The sequence below is a fragment of the Pholcus phalangioides genome, unplaced genomic scaffold, assembly GCF_987345545.1.
Source record: "Pholcus phalangioides strain wild (caught in Gottingen) unplaced genomic scaffold, Ppha-v1.0 ptg000015l_1, whole genome shotgun sequence".
Classification (NCBI taxonomy): Eukaryota; Metazoa; Arthropoda; class Arachnida; order Araneae; family Pholcidae; genus Pholcus; species Pholcus phalangioides.
Window position 1 is genome coordinate 83626714 of NW_028301608.1, and position 16662 is coordinate 83643375.

The following is a 16662-nucleotide window of genomic DNA, read 5'->3' on the forward strand; positions in this document are numbered from 1 at the left end:
GTATATAGTGAGTTTTATTTTGTTTTTGCCCTGGATATATTTATTTTAAGATGTATGTTTCGTTATGCGGGTTTATTTTAATGTGTTCATCTCTGGGCCACAATTATTTTTTTCCGAAAAAATAAATTTGGTATGATTGGTGAATTTGGTGTTTTTATAAATTTTGAAATGCATATTGGGGGGAAAAAACTTCTTGAAGTATCGGAAAAACAAAATAAATATTTGTCTAAAGCAGGGGTCTTCAACCTTTCTTGAATCGCGAGCATTGCCTACGTTTACCATCAAATGAAGAGCACTTTAGATAAGTTGGTGACGTCCCTTATTTTACAGTAATCATTTGAATTTTTGTTTACTGCGATTTGTAGCAACCTTTTATTTCTCCCACCCTCAGGGCCGTAATTAAATACTTTGTCACCCGGGGCAAACCGGCATTTTGGCGCCTCTTGCCAAGTATAAGATTCAGTTAAGGGTGAATTCGGCGCCCCTTCTGGTCCAGCACCAGACCCACCTGCTTCCCCCTAGTTGTGGCCCTGCCCACCCTTCACCCCTTTTCTTGCAGTAATTAGCGAATTTGTCGTAAATTGCATTTTTGGGCTGCAAATTAGTGATGTCCCGTATTTAGGATAGCATTTTCTTTTGAGGTATAATTACCCCAAATATGAAGGTACAATTTTTATTTGTGAATCCCCATATGGATTACTATAATATCAATTGTAACAATTGAATAATTTTCCACCCAGTTAGAATTGAATTATCAAGTGTCTGCTGACCACAGGTTGAGAAACGCTGGTCTAGGGCAATGAATAAGCGCCAAGACTGCTACCGGACTTATCCCGTTGCCTAGATCTCTTCCAGCCCAGCCGGGCGCAAATTTTACCCTTAAAGGCTCTCGAAGCTGATTTTTCAAAAATAACTTCAAAAATATTCCATTCAATTGAAAATAAAATATTAAAAATTTCATGTCAATCGGTTAATTTGTTCTAAAGAAAGAAAGAATGAATTACTAATGTAAATTTTATACAAGAAAAACAACTTTGAATGTAGTTTTCGAGTTCATCCGTAAGATTTAAAAAATTACCCGAAAAATTCTGAAATTTTGCAGAAATGTTTATTCGACATGTGCTAGTAAAACAGACCTCGAACTCAGATATCTCGCCGTTCGTTAAAATTTTATGAAATTTTAGTTTAAAAAAAATGTCAATTTAAAAAAATTTAACATTTTTAAAAAATACTTCCCATAAGTCAATCGTTAAACCCGAGGTATGGTGCCCTGGGCGCTTGATTAGAAGGGACTCCAAAATTTCGTCCTTCAACTGCTGTTCCTACATTATACGGGAGCGTCAAAATGCGTCTTTGCCCTTGCTTAAAAAGTATTGTTGAGGTTATAAATGGTTAAGAACCCTCGGTATTCAGTGCCTGTACCTTACACGTTCAACTTAATTTTACCAGAAAAAATTTCCCAGAGTAATTTCACTCAAAACTTTTGAGGGGGTAATTTTGTTAAGAGTATTCTTTGTTAGAAAAAAAAAAATTATAAAAAAACGTGCGAATGTGATTCACGTAAAATTTGAGTATTTTCACGAAATTTGGAGTAAAATTGAATTTTGATGTGTGTTACGCACCTAGATGAGTATTGGTGAACGCAAGTTCGGCCAAATGGGAATTTTTGGGTCCCTGGTATAGTGTTCATTGAGGAAGCGGAGCATGTGTGTGTAGGCCGGGCCGTGCCTAAAATACAATGCAGTATAATACAGACTGAATGACTATAATACTGTGAATGACAGACCAGCTTGGTGAGCCGTGATCTATAGTCACCAAGAGTCGAAATCGACTCGATGGTTCCTAACAACAATACAGTAAAACATAGTATGCCGAAAATACAATAAGTTACTATAGTGTATTATGCTGCATTGTATTTTAGCAGTGATATATAAGTATGCCTAAAATAATAGTTTTTTTTAGGCCCCCCACAAGGGCGGAGCTGACGGCTCTGGGCAATTCTCATTTTTACTTTTCACGCCAAGCCCGTAGCAAGAAATTTCGTTCGGAAGGGGACTAAAGTGGTAGAACAATAGATTTTTAGATAAGCCACCTTTTTTCGGTAATTTTCTCACATTTGGGGGGGGGGGGCGGGGGCGCAACTAGACCCCTAAGATGCCCCACCCCCGCTACGGCCTTGTTTTACGTTATAAATTAACTATAGAAGGGTCCGTGAAAGATACCAGCATAGGGTTCTTGGGATTCCTAAGTTGGGGGCGATGAAAAAAAAAAAAAATTCTATACCGTCTAAATGTCCTATACCGTCGTGTTTCCCAAAGTGGGCAATACCGCCTCATGGGAGATGTAGAAGCTATATGGGTATAATGTATAGGATTCTATGGCTTTTTTCACTCGGAGAAGCAGCGTTATCTGAAAAAAAAATTCTAAGTAATTTTGTTGGAGGGAAGGTACTTTTTTTAAATCAAAAACAGAAATACAGAGATCGATTAAAAAAAAATTACCGAAGATTTGAAGGAGTGTATTTTCACTCCTCATCGAAATTCGGATGAGTAAAATTAAATTCCATGCTTATATACATATATAGGCGAACACTGATCGGGAGACGATGTGAAAATTTTTTGAAGGAGGAACAACGAACCAAAAAGTTTTTGGAAAATATATCTCTTCCCCCCCCGCTGTTGAGATTTATGAGTGCTTATTCAGTGCTTTAAAGTCTCATATATTCTAGGAACTTCGGTTTGAAGGCTTTCTTTTTTTTAAAGACTATTCTGGGAAGTCGTGGGTGGAGCAAAAGTCTGAGAACCACAGTCCTAGCGCAACAAAGATATGCAAGGAAGGGAAAAGAGCATCACCGTGAAACAACTTGCATAAAAACACGGTATTTATAGCTTTTGTGATGTCGATCAAGGAAGACCGAAACCACAAAAGCTACGTGAATTACTACTTGCCGAACTTTCGTTGTTCCTCAAGTAGTAATCCATCACCCATCAATGGTTCAAAGTTGAATGGCGACGATCATACCTCGGGGGGCAATTTAAGTGAATTCAATAGAAGAATAAATGAATTCTTTTTTTTTCTTTTTTAACTGAGTAAAAAGAACAGCCGACAATCAGCGAAAGCGACGACTCGGATTTCTTTCCGTTTGATGTTTCTTCTAGAAAAGAAAAACAGTACAAAAAATATATATATAGAGCGGGAAATCTAGTCTTTTTCAAATAGATCTAATTGTAAGCAGAGGCGTATTTATGGTTTTGCCGCCTGTGGGCTTCACAAATTTTACAGCTCTTCTCCCATTCTTGATCACTCATTCCTTGAATTCGTCTCCCAGGGCGGCGAATTCAAGGCTTATTATAACCCGCTTGGCTCCCACGATCCTTCTCAAATACAACTGTTTCTAAAACTCTTTTGGTCACTCACGTAACTGCGTACCCTTTAGGCCACTCCCATGCTCAGGGCCGCAACTAGGGGGGGGAGGGGAGGAGGTCACTCTTTTGGGTATTCATATGCTTTCTTGCGCATTATTTTGGCTACTCAGATGCTTGCGCAGTTTTGGTCACTCGCATGCTTAGACATTGTTTTAGTCACTTGAATGCTTGTACATTGTTTTGGTTCCTTGATCTCTAGGTCACTCTTTCGGTCATTCCCACGCTCACAGACTCTGCAGATCACTCTTTTTGTCATCCCTATGCTCACAGACTCTGCAGTTCACTCACATGATTGCACACACTCTAGGTCAGTCATCTTCAACCTGTTGCTCGTGAGAACCATGGTGCCAAAAGTGCTCAATGCTCGTGTCCGATTTCGTGCTCTCGAGCACTTGATCAACGTTTCAATGTAAACACCACCGTGTAAAAATTGCATTCAAGGATTACAATTATGTAGATTTCATGGCATAAGTGTAATATATTTATTTAAGCAGTGCACAGCAAGCGCCCGGGGCACCTGGCTCCCCCTGCTTTCTCCCTCTTAGCTGCGGCTCTGTGCGTAAGGTGCGGCCACATCGGGCCGCCAAAAGGAATTATGTTTTTACCCTTTCAAAAAACTATAATGAGGACTTTTTGTTGAAAATCCAATTTGATTTTTTTTCAATGACTGATTGTTTAACCTCCCTCTCAATTCTGTTTATGAACTAAGGAAGAAGGTGAAAAATATATTGCTTTTTTTCAGGGACGGACTCAAGTTTTTTGCGGCAAGGGACAAAAACAGCTTTTTGGTCCCTCTAAAACAGGGTTTCCAAACCCCTCCCTCCCACCTAGTGCATTAATGTACGCAAACGGGGGAGGGGATCAGGGCGTGCACCGCGTTTACATTGACACTCGAGAATGACTATCAAATCACTATTGCAGTCGTAAATAAGACCATTTGTCAATATCGACGACAGTGTCCACTGAAAACATTTTCAAATGTGTGCCCATCTGCACTTAAATATTGGAGGCTTTTTACTCACGGCCGCAACTAGATTCTCTTTCAGCCGGGCGGGTCTAGGTCAATTCGTCGCGATCAACTTGTCGCACGACAATTCGTCGCAATCAATTTGTCGCAGCGTCAATTCGTCGTGCTACAAACTCGTCGCGGTACAAATTTGTCGCAGAGTCAGTTCGTCGCGGTACAAATTTGTCGCAGAGTCAGTTCGTCGCGGTGAAAATTTGTCGCAGACTCATTTCGTCGCGGTACAAATTTGTCGCAGAGTCAGTTCGTCGCGGTACAAATTTGTCGCAGAATCAGTTCGTCGCGGTACGAATTTGTCGCAGAATCAGTTCGTCGCGGTACAAATTTGTCGCAGAGTCAGTACGCCGATCAAATAAATTTTCAAAATTAAATTTTCACCGTATAAGCCGCACTCCCGCTTTCTGGCGGGATCTCCATTTCTCGCAGCGAGGGGCGTTGGGCGAACACACCAAGATGATAAATTACGATAAAATAAATTTTCAAAATTAAATTTTCACCGTATAAGCCGCACTCCCGCTTTCTGGCGGGAACTCCATTTCTCACAGCGAGTGGCGTTGGGCGAACACACCAAGATGATAAATTACGATAAAATAAATTTTCAAAATTAAATTTTCACCGTATAAGCCGCACTCCCGCTTTCTGGCGGGATCTCCATTTCTCGCAGCGAGTGGCGTTGGGCGAACACACCAAGATGATAAATTACGATAAAATAAATTTTCAAAATTAAATTTTCACCGTATAAGCCGCACTCCCGCTTTCTGGCGGGATCTCCATTTCTCACAGCGAGTGGCGTTGGGCGAACACACCAAGATGATAAATTACGATAAAATAAATTTTCAAAATTAAATTTTCACCGTATAAGCCGCACTCCCGCTTTCTGGCGGGATCTCCATTTCTCGCAGCGAGTGGCGTTGGGCGAACACACCAAGATGATAAATTACGATAAAATAAATTTTCAAAATTAAATTTTCACCGTATAAGCCGCACTCCCGCTTTCTGGCGGGATCTCCATTTCTCGCAGCGAGGGGTGTTGCGGGAACACACCAAGATGATAAATTAGGATCAATGCCCATCCCAAAGCACAATTTGCCTAAGGGGTCATTCAAGTATTACGTCAGGATCGGGGAGGGAGTTTCGGATTTGTTGACTTTTGATGGCGGGGGGGGGGGGGGTTGAAGGTCGCTTACGTCATCAACCACCCCTTTTTGAAGATATGAAATATTCTAAGCTTCTGGTGAAATTTTGCTGACGGGGGAGGGGATGGGGGTCAGTGTTTTGCTGATTTTTGCTGACAAGGGGGAGGGGGTCAAAAATGGCTGAAAATCTGCTCACGTAATACTTGAATGGCCCTAATTCACTATTGAATATGTATCTGCCATGTAGGGAATACATCTTTGAGGAATTTTTTACCGACAATATATCTAAGGCTAGCATTACACTATGAAAGTGTTCTAAAAGTCCTTTTATAAAACTTGAAAAATTCAACCAATAAGATTATCGGTTGCATTTGCTCGAATGTAACCTATGAACTTTATTGGTTGGATTTTTTGAGTTTTTAACTTGAGCAACTTATCCGGTGCAAATTAAATTTTGAAAATGTATGTGATCGCAATTTATCATCTCGGTGTGCGCCCCAACTCCCCTCGCTACGAGTAATGCAAATCTCGAGAGAAAGCGACAAGTGTGGCTTATCCGGTGAAAATGAAATATTAATTAAATTAAATTATTAATTATTTCAGGTTCTTGTGGAGATACTGTAGTGGTTAATGTTGGTGGGAGTCTCGATTCCACATGGGACAGATACAAGTTTACACTTAAAGACAGCCTCCGCTGTACTGTAATTTGGGGAATATCATAAACACCGACATTTTTTTACAGAATTTTAAAATTTTATCATAGAAAAAATGATTTTTTTAACATTTACAATAATTAAATAATAAAACATTAATATCAATTGTAATTTTAATTTCGATGTAATTTCGATGATTTTTTTCGAAATGACAAAAAAAAAAATTTAGTAAACTGTGTGCATTTCTTGATGGAAAAAAACTTTTCTTCATGTTTATTTTTTCACGTATGAGACAAAAAAACCTACATACAGATCGCGTGACGAGTTGACTCTGCGATAAATTGACGTCCCGACGAATTGGTTACACGACAAATTGTCACTGCGACGAATTTGTACCGCGACGAATTGGCTCTGCGACGAATTTGTACCGCGACGAATTGGCTCTGCGACGAATTTGTACCGCGACGAATTTGTACCGCGACGAATTTGTATCGCGACGAATTGGCTCTGCGACGAATTTGTACCGCGACGAATTGGCACTGCGACAAATTGATGCGCGACGAGTTGAGCGCGACAAGTTGATTGCGACAAATTGACCGGCTACGCAGCCGGGCAAGCATGCGTTGTGCCTCTTCAGTGTAATTTTGAATAATTGTAAAATAATTTAGCGTCTCCTCAGGTCCAGCACCCGGGGCACCAGATTCACCTGCACCCTTATTTTAGGGGTGGGGTTCCGTTATAAAACCTTATTCAGAGGGTTCGATGTTTGAATTTGAGAGGTCTTGGACAAAATTTTAAGCGATTGCTTTATGAAAAAGTTCCTCAAAATGTAATTTAATTGTTTTTATCCCGTTTTTGCGGCCCCTGAAATTTAGCGGTTCCTCTTCGCACATGTCTAAGGTCTGGCTCTGCTTTATTTCACTGGGATAGATGTTCTCAAACTATGCTCTGCACGCGTCTTGGTAAGGTGGTGGGGGAGAGGAAACACGATACGTCTCACCAGATTTATTAATTCAATTGGATGACAGTTTATCAAAGCGTTTGTATTTTTTCCCTATACAATGCATTTTGTTTGGGAATTCGAATAATTGTCTTGAAATGAACCAAAACTGCACTGTAGCTGTGTAGCATAAGGTAAGCTTATGCTGTGGTTCAAGACAAAAAATTTTCATACTTTTCACCAGTGGCGGATCATGATTTTGGGAGGCCCCAGGCGCAACCTGATCTGGAGGCCCCCCCCTATCAGGGGCGGATTAAAGGTAGGGACTGTCAACCCCCCCCCTTCCCCCCCGAGAGCAGAAAAATTAAATGGAAAAAAAAATGTTTTCTACGTTTTTGACTGAGTAACAAACCAAGAAAATAAATTTGCTTAAAAAAGGGGGGAAATTCAGAATTTTTTCCAAAAAAAATCAGAACCGTCCTGAAAAATTGAACACATTGTCACAACCACCGCCCCCACCCACAAATTTGCGTTTATCCACCACTGCACCCTTTTGGCCCTAATAAGAACGAGATGGTTCACTAAAATGAACAATATTATGAAAATCATAACTTTTTTTTTATTTTTGCATCACCAAAACCATAAACACAAAAATAAGATAAGGAAATATAATGATATTCTCTGGTACTAGATGAAAAATAATCACACTCCCATTAAAAAAAAAAGTCACAGTAAAATTCTGCATCGTATTTTTAGTAATCTAAGATGTCCGTCCTGGTGCCTTCAGCCACACGGCAAAAATGGAGATCCGTCATAGTTTTAGTAATTTAATATTACTGATTAATAAAGATTTGATAATATCTCAAATATAATATATTTGATTTGATATAAAGATACTGATAATATTTAATAGAAAAACATTTCTTCAATAGAGGGAAGAAATTATATCAGAGTAAATATAAGAATTATATTTTTAATGGAAGAAATTAGTTCAGAATGAATTAAAATTATTGTCAATGAAAGAAATTATTTAAAAAATTTTTTTTAGAAATTATTATTTTTTATTTGTTTATTCTATTTTATTTTTACTATTATTATATTATTATTATTTTCTCTTTCAGCCACCTCGTTGGGCACTCTGCCTGTTGTGGCCTTTGCCTTTGTATTATTTGTATTCAGAGTGAATAAAAATCTTCTATATTATGCCCCCCCCCCCCGTTTCGTTTAATAACGAAAAATGCCACAGTATAACATTGTGGCCCGCGTACTTTATAAAATGTTTCAATATGGCCTGCTATGCCTCAAAGGTTGAAGACCCCTGCAGTAGACTCTCGCTAATCCGGTACGTATTAGACCACGGTGTGCCAGATTTTACCGAAATTGCTGGATTAACTTTGAAGAAACCCATTGAAATAATATATGAAATTTCGTGCAAAGACATAGTCAGGACTTGATCAGCAATTAAGAAATATTAGAACGTGTTAAGGGGTTAGGGCATCAGGAGAAAAGTGACACCACACCACCTAAATATCCTGGACTACTGGACGTGCTGGATTAGAGCACGACCGAATTCTGGAGACTACTGTAGTTGAATTGAAATGCTCAAATAAAAATTTATCAGATAATTTATATATTTTTAGTTTTGCTTACCGTTATTTTTGAAGACTCTGCAATCTATATCCTAAAGGAAATCTTGAGGATCGGCATGAAATTTTTTTTCATTACAATAACACACATTACAATTACATTAACAATAAACACTTTTCGGTCTGACACAAAGATGTTGTCTACCCAAGCCTCCTTGACCAATCCAAAAATGTAGCTCTTTTTTTTAGAAAGAAGGAAAAGAAACCCCCTTGATTTTTTTCAGCCGGGGAGGGAGTGTTAAAAGAGAAACAGAAAAATCACGTGATTCAGAATGCATGTCATTCAGCATTCATTTCAAACCCCACTTTTTTTTTGTCATATGGTCGTATGGTTCCAGTCATAGATTGCAAATGTATATGTTGTTTGAACCAGCTTATAGTATTTCATTCAAACAAGTGGGAGACAAAATCACAATAAGAGCTCTACTACATTCATTTTAATTAGTACGAGTGTCTCTTCCTGTCGATGTCGCCGCTTGCCGATAGCCATCTTGTCATCCATTATACTGTATACAAAAGCTTACACCAAAGCTGTCGTATTATTGGCGCCTATAAAAGCATTTAATACTGTGGAATGAGACATCTGTTTATGCCTTCACTCCAATTTTCATTTCGGACAGACATTAGGACCTGCTGTTCTCACCCCTCCTCCTGCTTGTGCGCTTAGGGAAATACTGTTTGAAAATGACCCTCCCTGAATGATCGCTTTACAATGTCTCTTCTTTCTTTGTCGGGGAAGAACTGGCCCTTGAGAGCTGCGTCTTGTAAATTGTTCTTTTCTTTCAGTTCCCGTTTTTCTTCCATAACTCTTATACGTACAGTATACATTAAAAAAAAAAAAATTGCGGTTAAAAAAAAAAAAGGTAGAGCAGATACTGTACTTAGTTCAAGAGATTTGTTGATGCGCATGTAAATTCATATGTAGGATGAAGCACACAACTATTTGGAGGCCCCCCGCTCTGCCGAGGCCCCAGGCGCGCGCCTCATGCGCCTGTGCGGTAATCCGCCACTGCTTTTCACACCTAAAGGCAGGGACGCCGGAAGTGTGTTCCTTTGCAAAAAAATATATATATATTAATATTTATTTAAAAATTTTATTTTTTTCCTCTATTATTATTATTTTTTACGAAGAGAGTCGACACCTCTTCCTCCCCCCCCCCCCGTTCCAACGATCTGGTCCGTTCGTGCCCAACCCAATCTTTATTTTAGACTTATTAGCTTGGACTGTTGGACAGAGGCGTCCTGCACAAAGAGCACCGAAAACCAAAAATGTTTGGGAACTGTGGCAATTTTTATGACTGTATTTTAGGAAATGGAAACACTTGTGAGAAGAAAGCATTTGAAAGAAATGCAGAGGATTTTTTCAAGAGCAGATTGAGTGGTTTTTATTGCCATTAGGAGAGATGTAGAACAGTTGAAAAAGAGTTATACATATACAATCAGTTCAGCTTTGTATGACCATAGATGGAACTCTTTTTCAGTACCGATCACATTGAGGGACGAAGTCGCCAATGTAAGTTGTCTTTTTCTTTAAAGGGGGGGGGGGGTTGATAACCATGCATCGGTTTTTAACTATAGGAAGCTAGATACAGCTATGTTGTCGGGGCGGAGTGAAAAGACAGGAATCGAAAGCGATTGTAGTGCCTCGTTTTTTGTGACTTTTAAGTGAGGGTGGGCTATTGATCGCTGTTCAAATGACAAAAAACATGGGTCACTCTTTTTGTCTCGCTCTGACCTGTCGTCTCTCACTCTATAGGCCGTCACTCTGTCGACCGAACTTGCTCTTCCAGGTCACTCACGTGCTTACATACTATTCAAGTCACTGTACATGTTCGCAAACTCTTTTGGTTTCCTCACTCACCTGGGCCCTCGTGCTGTAGGTCATTTTTTAGTCACTCCCAGCCAGGCTTACAAGCTCTCTCGGTCGGTGTTTTGGTCCCGCGATCTTTAGGCAGAAGAGGATTTGCGGTTTAACAGCCTGTGGGCAAAACAAATTTTTCCACCTTTCTCCGGTTATACTAATTTTCTTGACCACCCATTCCTAAAATTTACTGCCCTGTAAATACGTCTCTAGGTTCAAATCCCAGCGAGAGTATTCCACGGCCTCACATTATGGAGCCGGATCCCTAGGCCAAGGTCTTTGTCGACAGGCTTTATATGGCATAAAGACGGACTCGCACCACGAGGACTCAGGTTCGAATCTCACCGTCGCCACAGTGGTGTTCTTCTAAAGTTGGTTTTCTGTGATTCCCAACTTCGAAGTGCGATCGCGAGCCGATTTCCCCGTTGAAAAGTCTCGCCTCAGAGAGCAACAGGCTCACACAACGATTCGCTTATTCAATCTTATACCTCACTCATAATAGTTAGAAAAATTTATGACAGCACTAAAACAAGCATCACAACACACATTTCATAGCATGGCCCTTCGACCACCTGATATAATTTCTTCATTGAGACAGAGTGGCGGGACATGCATGATTCGGTTAGGAGGAACAGTGGTGGATTAAAGTCGGTCGAAGCCCCGGGCGCAATAGAAAATAACTCCTTTAAATTAAAGAAAAGTGCGAAGTTTGTTTTTTTGGGCCCTGGGAGCGCGCCCACCAATGAATCCGCCTCCGAGGCGGAGCCTGGATACGACTCTGCCGAGGGGCGCATGATGTTTTTCAGACCATAGGCGTAAAGCGCTTGGAAATAGTTTATTAAGGGCTCGAAGCCAATAAGGTTCATGGGCTTGAGCAAGGGGACAGTTACTCGTATATATGGATGACCATAAGACCAGTATTTTTGGCCAAAGCTTTTTATAAAATGTTCCACATTTTCAACGAGGCTTGGTTGCAAGTTTACTCTTTACTGAAATCAAGATAATTTTTATGCCTCATAGATTATATTATGATCATGGCTCCCCTCATCCTGGAACAGGGCCTTTAGGCTGGAATTTTTTGTGGGGCCCCTCGTCAGACTTTTCACGGGATCTTCTATAGTTAATTTATAGTAAGAAAAAAAAACCCCATGAGAATTGTCCTAGGCCCCAGGGCTGGAGCCTTGTCAGCCCCGCCCTTGGGGGGGGCGGCATGATTATGACTGTGTGATACTTAGTTGTAGTCATATAAATGTATTCGTGTCCCCATATTTGTCAAACACCTTCTTTTAAATTACATTTTAAGGAGACTTGAGGTAACCCTCTATTTCCCGTCTTTCTCATTGGACGGTTTTTCAGAAATTTTAATGATAGTTGGCAACGCGGACCGGAAATTGTGCACCCTGGGTTTGAGCCAGTGCCGTCTTATTACAAGGGCTTACCCGGGCCCCTAAGAGAAGATTGGGGGACCCACAAAAATAAGATCCGGGTAGGAGGTCATCCGCTGTGGTGGTCATAGTGACGGACCCGAGTTCGAGCCCCACCGTCGCCATAATTGTAGTCGGCTGAAGTTGGTTTTCTGTGGTTTCCAACTCCAAGGCGCAAATGCGAGCCGATCTCCCCGTTAAAAAGTCTCGCCACAGAGAACAACTGGCCTACAAACGGTACAAATATTCAATCATTACACTTCACTTCTGAAATATGGATGGCAGCACTGAAAAAAAAAAATAATCAGACACAACACCAGATATAATCACTCAGACTTAGGTACACACACCTACACTTTCGGCAACTAGATGCTTCGTCACCCGGGGCAAGTGCGCATTTTGGGCTCCCTTGTAATGTTGGAGATATTTAAGAATAAAATTTGCGCCCCCCCCCCCGCTTCCTCCCCTAGTTGTGGCCCTGAATGGCCCATGGCGATAGACCTGAATTGTGCTCGGTTAGAAAGTTAGGAGCTCGGAAAAATCGCTTGAGCCTAGGGCCAATGCTCTTGAGCCTTCTCCTGATGTTTCCCCACCATCTTCATAATACCGAAGAACAATGAATTTGACATACACCCCCCCCCCCCCCCCTCTGAAATGTCTAATAACCTACGCCTATGGGCCACTATACTACCATTGAAAAACAATTCATTCGACGATTCTGAAATAAATGTTTCGAAAGCAAAACTTTTTTTTTTCCCAAATGGCCATTTATCGAGCTTCAAGTTCGAGAATGATAACACGTGAGACAGCGACGTATTCAACACATTCAATTGTCTCTACAATACAATCTACGGTACAGTTACATAAATGTTCACGTGGCTTCGGAATGAGCGCGTTTCCACGACGACGAAGATTCCCGACGTGAGCTTCCCCGATGAAGCTCCAACTTCAGACGCGTGTTCTCGCTGACCAAGCTCTCGATGATTCTGTTGTGCACCGACTTCTCGCCGTCCACCTTTTTGATGTAGAGGCTGGCCTGCTGCATCAACTCGTTCAGCAGCCCGCTCAGCTTCCTGTTCGCGACGACAAGCTCCGCGAACAGGGCCTTCTCCTCGACGGCGTCGCCCGCCCGCTTCAGCGACGTGATGTCCAGCTCTATCTTCTCGCGGTGAACGGTCGTCGGCTGGCTGTCGGGGTGATGACCATCTCCGACGTCGCCGATCTTGGACGGCTGCGAGCGACAGTTTCCTTGTTGTTGTTCGGTCGCCGCCAGCGAGTCGAACGCCACGTCCACGGCCGAGCCGCCGTTTTCGGCCGTCTTCAGTCTGTCCCGAAGCTGCTGAGCGGTCTTGACCCTGCTCCTCATCTGGACGGGAGTTTCGGCGCCCGAGGAATCGGAGAACGTGATCAGGTCGACCCCGTTCAAACTGACGCGCCTCGACATCGGGGTCGCGGCGCGCTCGGGCGTTTTGTCCAAGTTCCAATGAGAAATCGGAACGTCTTCCGATCGCTCGAAATCGCGCGCCGCCGACGGCTTGCAAGGCGTCGAAAAGAAATCACCAAACTGATTCTCCATGATCAAGATTGATTGATTACCAGACGAGATACAAATGGACTTAAAAAGTAAACGACGATACTACAACACATGCACACGTATTTGAAGCACGCACATACACTGCGAATGAATCAGTCGCAACGGTTTGTTTTAGCCTTTACAACAGCTTACACCTAATGCAATTCAAAATAATATTGGAAATCTTTGCTGTCATCTATGAAATATTACAAGAACAGCACATGATTTCGTTTTAGTGTTTAGTTTTGCTTTTATTTGATAGAGGGCAGCAGAGATTCCAGTATTTAACCATTTCTGCCATTGACTCATCAATTTGTGAATCACATAGTAGGGGGCGGGAAAGGGGGTTTCGGATTTGCTGACTTTTGAGGACAAGTGGGGGAGGGGGGTTTGAAGGTTGCTTACGTCATCACCCACCCTTTTTGCAGATATATTCTAAGCTGCTGACGAAATTTTGCTGACGAGGAAGGGGGGGGTCAAAAACGGCTAAAAAATCTGCTTACGTAATACTTGAATGGCCCCTTATAGATAACAGTAAAAGTTCAAGGGTTCAAGTTAGAGTAGAGTTACCAGATCCGAGAGAGAGAAAGAGATGGCGCCACTATTCCGAACAACAAAACCCACCGCAACAATAATTTTCCCAACACAAGACACCACTGCTAAAAAAATTCTAGAAATTTCGACGGCTATTGGTGAATGCGTGTTTGGGAAAAAACACAAAAACAACTCGTATCAATGAAGAAATATATGTTTCAAAGTAGAGATAAAAAAAAATTTCCCCAGAAAAAATGAAAAATAATGCCGGAAACCTGGAAAGGAGGACAAAAGGATGGTTTTCCGGAACGTAGGAGGACGCGTGAAATGGCCCATGCGTTACGACGGCACTGCGTCGAAGTCTTTACGAGAAAAACGGCCATTTCTTAAGCTTTATTGTGCATTGAGGCTAAGATAACTCAAAAATCCGATTTTGATGACGTTATCAATGACTTTGGTAATATAGGAGTGCAAAAAAAAGGTTTTATTTAGTCTAAGATATTTCATAAAAAATTTAACATTACATTTTTCATTTTAAACAGTGCATATCGTTTTTTCATGTGTATAAAAACAACATTTACTGTATTTGCTGACGTACCAAATATCTTCGATCGTAGTCGAAAAGGAAAAAGAAGGAGGTGGTCACAATACCACCTTTGCCCCAGGCCCCATGAGGTGAAAGTCGGGCCCTGGAAGAAAAATCCTGTAAAACCTCGTCAAAAGTTTCACTTTGTCATTTCAACTGTCTTCGTCCGACACAAACAACATGGTTCAGGCAACCGCTTTTAAGGGGAAAAAAAGTTACGTCATTTCGGTTCCTTCGTTTCACTTTTTCTGACGTGGATCTGAAAATTCACTACCCCACCTAAAGAAGTTTCACTGGAAAAAAAAGACCAGTATTCAATATGTTATATCCCCTATGGGGGCAGAGCCTGGGCCATGTCTGGTACTACAGTATCCAAGAGGAATTTCCTATGTGTTCAGTTTTTCATATATTTTAATTTTTTTTCCGGTTTATTGCTTTCTTACCCATACTAATTTGATGAGCATTTTCCGGAATGAGTAATCTTTCTCGACAACTTGGTAATTTTTTTTCCCTTTTCTAATACATTATATTGTTGCATTAGTATAATAATACCTAACAAAATAAACTAGTATTTGAATTTGAATATTCTTATTTACAGTCGTAACTATCACTATGTAATTTATGAGCAGGGCTGGATCTCTTGAATCCTGCAAACTACGCGGCCGCAAAAGACGCCAACTTACAGGGAGGGCGATTTTCTCATCACCAAAATATCATTCGCTTACACTTTCTTTCTTTCATACCGAGCGCAACTTAAATCTATCACAATGGGCAATTTACTACTACTACTACTTAACCGAACATGCAACTCGCACACATTCCTCTACGGAATTTCTGACGAATCGGCACATGCCGGAATGTGTGTTCTGAGTGTATGCTTGGCTCTAACGTATTTATGTTGTCGAATTGCGCTTGTTTCGTGTTCATGCTGCCACCTGGCTTCCATTTTCTGAAGTAAAGATGGAGATGCCCGAATTTTTAATGTTATGTCAGTATCGTGTTGTGGGCCTGCCTGCTCTCTGCGGAGAGAATTTTTTTTCTTCAAACCGAGATCAACTCAGGTCTATCGCCATGGGCAATTCACCACCTAGTGAGCTGTGCCGGAAGTGTAAGTGTGTGTACCTAATAGCCTGAGAGCGTATTCGGTGTTGTGTCTGATCTTTCAGTGCTGTCATCTATATTTCAGAAGTTAAGTGAGTGAAGTGTAATGATTTGATATTTGTACCGTTTGTAGGCAGCACCTCCTAGAGATAGAAGGCCTCTGCACTGTTTGCCATAAACGTCATTTGGACTACCTAGCAAGTTTGTCACATTTTGAAACACAGCATCCTATTTCGTTTCTTCTTATTTTGGAGTAGAATATTCCTGATTGGCTCACAAATACCGTATAGTGATTGAACGTGGGGCATAGAAATCGCCAATTCTGAGACCGATCATTCATTTTCCTCACAACGATGATACTAACACGAGCAGGGAATTTTTTTCCCCCGAATATTCTGAAGAAAAATGGACTACTTACTGACGTCACAAGCAGAGTGCAGAGGCCTTCTATCTCTAGGAGGTGCTGTTATAGGTCTATTGCTCTCTGTGACGAGACTTTTTGAAGGGGAGATCGGCTCGCATCCACGCCTCACCTTGAAGTTGGGAACCAGAGAAAACCAACCTCATGGGACCACCACTGTGGTGACGGTCGCTTACATTTGAAAAATGTTCAGAACTGACCATGTTTATGAGTTGGAAATATAATTTTAATCGTTCGACTTCAATGAAGAATAAATAGCAGAGAGTTGGCTTCGTTGAAAATGCGTGATATAAACTAAACATTTTTCCAAAAAAAGAGAGATATATAATAATAATAAT